The following is a 7,011-nucleotide window of genomic DNA, read 5'->3' on the forward strand; positions in this document are numbered from 1 at the left end:
GTGATCCAGCTGATTTGGAGTCGATTCAGACGGGCACAGGTGGACCTGTTCGCCTCTCAAGAATCCTCCCACTGCCTGCTCTGGTACGCCCTCACCGAGGCTCCCCTCGGCATAGACGCGCTTACACACAGCTGGCCCCCTGACCTTCGCAAATATGCATTTCCCCCAGTGAGCCTACTTGCACAGACCCTGTGCAAGGTCAGGGAGGACGAGGAGCAGGTCATCCTGGTAGCACCCTACTGGGCCACCCAGACATGGTTCTCAGACCTCACGCTTCTCGTGACAGCACCCCCTGGTGAATTCCCCTTAGGAAGGACCTTCTTTCTCAGGGACGGGGCACCCTCTGGCACCCGCGACTAGACCTCTGGAATCTCCATGTCTGGCCCCTGGACGGGACATGGAAGACCTAAGTGGTCTGCGGTGGTAGACACGATCACTCAGGCTAGGGCCCCCTCTACGAGGCGCCTGTATGCCTTTAAGTGGCATCTGTTCGCTAAGTGGTGTTCTTCCTGATGGGAAGACCGCCAGAGATGCGCAGTCAGATCAGTGCTTTCCTTCCTGCAGGAGAGGTTCCACCTTGAAGGTGTACATTACCGCCATAGCAGCACACCATGACGCTGTCGACGGTAAGTCCTTAGGGGAGCTCGACCTGATCATCAGGTTCCTAAGAGGCACCAGGAGGCTGAATCCCTCCAGACCATGCCTTGTTCCCTCATGGGACCTCTCTGTAGTTCTTTAGGGTCTACAGAGAGCCCCCTTTGAGCCTTTGCAGTCAGCCGAGCTTAAGGCACTCTCCTTGAAGACTGCCCTCCTGACTGCACTCACTTCCGTCAAGAGGGTAGGAGACCTGCAAGCGTTCTCTGTCAGCGAAACGTGCCTGGAGTTCAGTCCGGGTTACTCTCATGTGATCCTGAGACCCCGACCGGGCTATGTGCCCAAGGTTCCCATCACCCCTTTTAGGGACCAGGTGGTGAACCTGCAAGCACTGCCCCAGGAGGAGGCAGACCCAGCCCTGTCATTGCTGTGTCCGGTGCACGCTTTACGCATCTATTTGGATCGCACGCAGAGCTTTAGAATCTCTGAGCAGCTCTTTGTCTGCTTTGGTGCACAGCAGAAAGGAAGTGCTGTCTCCAAGCAGAGGATCGCTCACTGGCTCATTGATGCCATAACTATGGCATATCACACCCAGGACATGCCGCCCTCGGTAGGGCTACGAGCCCATTCCACCAGGGATGTAGTGGCTTCCTTGGCCCTGGCCAGGGGTGCCTCTCTAACAGACATTTGCAGAGCAGCGGGCTGGGCAACACCCAACCACCTTTGCAAGGTTCTACAACCTCCGGATGGAACCAGTTTAGTCCCAGGTAGTGGCACGTAACACAAGCGGATAAGCCCAGGATAGCCAGCCGGGTGTATCGCTTGCACATAGCGCCTTCCACCTCCTTTTGAGCTGAAGACATGTGCCATTAATTCCCAGTAGTGTTCACAACTTTGTTCCCTGGTTGACTTCCTCCGAGCCCTGCGTCAGTCGAGTTTTCGGAGAGATTCGCTGCCAGTCCAGTACACGTGCTAACTAAGAGTCCTGTTCTGGGGTAGGTGCTCCGCATGTGGCAGTTCCCTGTAAGGCTAACCCCATGCAATATATATCTTCCGCTAATTTGATTCCCTGTTGGCAAACTGCGTCTTACTTGGGAAGAGCCCCTCTGCCCCAGTCTCCATGTTTGTAGTAACTCCTCCCCCATTGGGCAGGATCTACCTTGAAGACTCTCCACATGGTTGGAAAGACCATGTGACATATCCTTCCACTTAAATATCCCCCCCTCTCTTTGGGCGAGGTGTGGTCTCCACTGTGTCTTCCCCTTGGGAGGGACACCCCCCGTCTAGACCTGGCAGCCCAGATGGATAATTATTTTTTAGGGAGTGGAAAAAAGAGAAGGGGAAAAGAGGCCACGACTGGGTTAAGCCTGTCTCTATCTCTTGGGTAGTCGACTTGTCCCCAAAAAGGGCCGTTCGACACTCATAACTATGTTGGGGGAGGTTACGTGTCGACCTGGTGTGCTGGCTATGAGGCACACAGTAGTCTACCCACCACACACCGCCAGTTCACGTAATACAGTTCAGCCAATTATGGCGTTTCATATAGGGACCCCTAGTGTCACTACATCGACACTGAGTGGTTGCATACCAACTCCTTTTATACCCGTATGTCCGGGGAGTGACATGCAAATACCACTCGCCAATTTTCATTGGCCTTTTATCAAAGACCAGAGGTGTCTCAGGCGCCCAAGAGTGACCCCTAGTGTCACTACATCAACACAACGTCTCGTTCCCTCCATCAGGGAATGGAGGTTACACAAGTAACCATGACGTTGTGTCCCCTTCTTCTGATTGGCATCGCCAGCAGGTGGGTGTGTCTTTAAGACCAAGTCTATACAATCTAGAGGGTGTCCAGTATAATTTATTCAAAATCTTAAATTGCATCAGACACAGCCTTGAATCTTTAGATGTAGACCTGATGTTTTTTAGAATCTTAGCCCACACTCCCTCCTCCAATACCAAGTTTAAATCTCTCTCCCATAATCTCTTGAGAGAAGTTGAAGCTCCATCCCCCAGACTCTGAATTAACAGGGAGTAATACACTGATCACCACTTCTAGAGTATCTGCCATTTAAGGGGGGTGTATGCTACTCCCAAAAATAGTACAGAGCAGGTGGTGCAGCTGTAAGTACCTGAAGAACTGAGATCTAGGAATCCTGAAATGTTGGACCAAATTTTCAAATGATCTCAACCCTTCACTCTCATATAGGTCACCGAGCATATTAACACCCCTCACAATCCACTCTAACCAGCAGAAAGGGGACTCACCAATATGCAACTTTGGGTTTAGCCATATGCTCGAGGCATCATTTAAATAAATGTCTGAATTAAACACTCTGGACACTTTTGTCCATAGCACGTGCAGATGCGAGATGACGTGGTGAGACTTAACTTCTCCAATTAGTTTAATAAACCTATCTTATGGTAAAGGCTTTGTAATAGTAAAATAGGGGCAAGAACTTTCTGTTCAATTCCAAACAGGTAGGGGCTCTCTCAGGTGGAAGTGACAAATGCATAATAATAAAACAAAATCTTGGGTAGGCCTAGCCCACCTTTGTCAACCAGCCTATGTAACTTATTGAAAGGTAACCTGGGACGCTTTCCATTCCAAATGAAGGACTTCGCTATGCTATCAATTTGCTTGAAATAAGAGAGGGGGACATCTATAGGGAGAGATTGTAGTAGGTAGTTTAATTCTGGAATACAATTCATTTTAAAAACATTAACCTTTACAATCATCGATAAATGTAATGAAGCCCACCTAGTCACATCACTCGAAAACCTTTTTATTAAAGGGTCAAAATTAACTCTGATTAAATCACATAAATTTGCTGGGAATAAAATACCCAAATACTTAATGCCCCATTTGGGCCATTGAAAGGCGACCGGCTGAAAAGCCGTTACTGGGCAGTACGCAGTCAGAGCCAACGCTTCGGATTTAGACCAATTAACTCTGTATCCCAAAAATTTTGAAAAGGAATTGATAATTCTGTGGAGACAAGGCATAGATCTAGTGGGGTCGGAGACGAATAATAAAATATCATCCGCGTAACGTAAAAGCTTATGTGCCACACCTCCCGCCGTCACCCCTGTAAAATCATCCTCCTTTCTTATCGCGGCTGCTAATGGTTCCAGGGCAAGACAGAACAATAGTGGAGAAAGAGGGCAACCCTGCCGAGTGCCCCTATCCAGAGTAAAATAATATGAAATTAATCCATTTGTTTGTACCGCTGCTACAAGGTGTCTATAATGTAATTTAATCCATCCAATAGAAGTATTTCCAAACCCATATATTTCCAAAATCATAAAAAGATAATCCCATTCTACCATATCAAACGCCTTTTCGGCGTCAAGTGAGATGGCAGCGACCGGAGTCTGATCATTCGCCACTGACCACATAATATTGATGAGACGCCTAATGTTATCAGAGGAGCTGTGGCCCCGAATAAACCCCACCTGATCTATATGTATAAGAGGTGTCATAACTTCACTTAATCGGTTACATCTAACTGGATCAGGGAAATTGGATGGTAACTATTACACTCGCTTGGATCTTTGTCCTTTTTAAGAATCAGACTGATCCAGGCTTGTGTCATGGTTGGAGGAAGCTTTCCATTCTTTAATGGTTCCATAAAAACTTCTAACAAATGTGGAGCCAGTTCTGTAGCATAAGGTCTAAAATATTCAGCAGCAAAGCCATCTGGCCCCAGAGCCTTGCCAGTCAATTTAGGGAGTTATAATGGTTCCACAAAGTTTCTAATATCTTCATCAGTAGATGAAGACGTGGAACTATAGAGATCATGATAGAACTCTTTAAAGGCATTATTAATATCAATGGCCAAGGTAAAAATTTCTGGGTTTTGGATGGAATTGTAGAAAAAGACTCTCTCTGTTTTATATATCTAGCCAGAAGTTTTCCTGCTTTGTCCCCCGACTCAAAGTATGACTGTCTTGCCCTGAATAACCAAAACTCCACCTTCTGCGACAAAATTGTATTATATCAATATTTCAAATGGGTCAATTCTCTGAGGCCATCAGATGACATTTGGCGCTTCAGCTCTGCCTCTGCACTTTTAATATTCCCTTCCAACTCCACGGGTTCTTGTGCTTTGGAATTTTTGGTGAATGAGGCCTACTGTATGATCCAACCCCTAAGAACTGCCTTATGTGCCTCCCAAGCCACGCCCACAGAAGATACTGAGAACCAGTTGGTCTCCATATAAACACTGATTTCAGTCTTTAACATTTGCTGGAAATCAGGATTTTGCAAAAGGGATACATTAAGGTACCAACTATATGATTTATTTTTCTCCATATATGGCAACACCTCTAAACTCACCAGGGCATGATCTGAGACTAAGATGTTTCCATTAAGCAATCCACAACAGATGAAATGAGAGACTTTGCCCCTGAATTTCTGCTAAAACAATGACTCTTCCTAATTTATCATTAATCTGTTTGAGACGTTTGAATTGTAGATGTTTACTTATCAATGTAATGACTCCCCTGCTCTTACTTGAGCCAGCACTGAAGAAAACATGTCCACCCCATTATCTTCCCAAATTTTTCAACTTCCTGTGGGGAAAGATGCATTTCTTGAAGAAACACTATATCACATTTCTTACGTTAAAGAAAAGTAATAACCTTCCTTCTTTTTATGGGGTGCCCCAACCCATTCACATTCCACATGGAGAGATATAATCCACTCACATTAACATCTGACATTTTGACATAATAGAAAAAATAAATTGTGTGTCAAAAACAAAATTATGAAGACCACATTTCAACATTAGTGCAACAGTAAAACCCCAACCCCCCCCCCCAAACAAAACAAACAGAAAAAAGAAAAACATGTGTGGGCACGACAGCACGACAGCGCCAACCGGCGTCGATCCCTCTAAACTCAGAGTCCATGCACGCCTACGAGAGCCCCCGTGACAACTTTGCTGTCGGAATGCTCAAGCCCGGTTCTTCTATAAAAATTTTGTGAGGTAAAATTATATAACAAAAGATACTTTCAGCCAATAGAAGGCATAAGCACAAAGAACAAGCAGATTCATCCACAGCTGTCCCGAAGGTACACTATATTGCCAAAAGTATTCGCTCACCCATCCAAATAATTGAATTCAGGTGTTCCAATCACTTCCATGGCCACAGGTGTATAAAATGAAGCACCTAGGCATGCAGACTGCTTCTACAAACATTTGTGAAAGAATGGGCCGCTCTCAGGAGCTCAGTGAATTCCAGCGTGGTACTGTGATAGGATGCCACCTGTGCAACAAGTCCAGTCGTGAAATTTCCTCGTTACTAAATATTCCACAGTCAACTGTCAGTGGTATTATAACAAAGTGGAAGCGATTGGGAATGACAGCAACTCAGCCACGAAGTGGTAGGCCACGTAAAATGACAGAGCGGGGTCAGCGGATGCTGAGGCGCATAGTGCGCAGAGGTCGCCAACTTTCTGCAGAGTCAATCGCTACAGACCTCCAAAGTTCATGTGGCCTTCAGATTAGCTCAAGAACAGTGCGTAGAGAGCTTCATGGAATGGGTTTCCATGGCCGAGCAGCTGCATCCAAGCCATACATCACCAAGTGCAATGCAAAGCGTCGGATGCAGTGGTGTAAAGCACGCCGCCACTGGACTTTAGAGCAGTGGAGACGCGTTCTCTGGAGTGACGAATCACGCTTGTCCATCTGGCAATCTGATGGATGAGTCTGGGTTTGGCGGTTGCCAGGAGAACGGTACTTGTCTGACTGCACTGTGCCAACTGTGAAGTTTGGTGGAGGGGGGATTATGGTGTGGGGTTGTTTTTCAGGAGCTGGGCTTGGCCCCTTAGTTCCAGTTAAAGGAACACTGAATGCTTCAGCATACCGAGAGATTTTGGACAATTCCATGCTCCCAACTTTGTGGGAACAGTTTGGGGATGGCCCCTTCCTGTTCCAACATGACTGCGCACCAGTGCACAAAGCAAGGTCCATAAAGACACGGATGAGTGAGTTTGGTGTGGAAGAACTTGACTGGCCTGCACAGAGTCCTGACCTCAACCCGATAGAGCACCTTTGGGATGAATTAGAGCGAAGACTGCAAGCCAGGCCTTCTCGTCCAACATCAGTGTCTGACCTCACAAATGCGCTTCTGGAAGAATGGTCAAAAATTCCCATAAACACACTCCTAAACCTTGTGGAAAGCCTTCCCAGTAGAGTTGAAGCTGTTATAGCTGCAAAGGGTGGGCCGACGTCATATTAAACCCTATGGATTAAGAATGGGATGTCACTTAAGTTCATATGTGTCTAAAGGCAGATGAGCGAATACTTTTGGCAATATAGTGTATGTTCCTCCACAAAACAAACTACAGCCGCTAGGCAGAACCAGCACAAAAAGAAACAAAACAGGCGTCCCGGTTCCTCGGGCAGTCCA

The sequence above is a fragment of the Myxocyprinus asiaticus genome, chromosome 20 (genome assembly GCF_019703515.2).
Source record: "Myxocyprinus asiaticus isolate MX2 ecotype Aquarium Trade chromosome 20, UBuf_Myxa_2, whole genome shotgun sequence".
NCBI lineage: Eukaryota > Metazoa > Chordata > Actinopteri > Cypriniformes > Catostomidae > Myxocyprinus > Myxocyprinus asiaticus.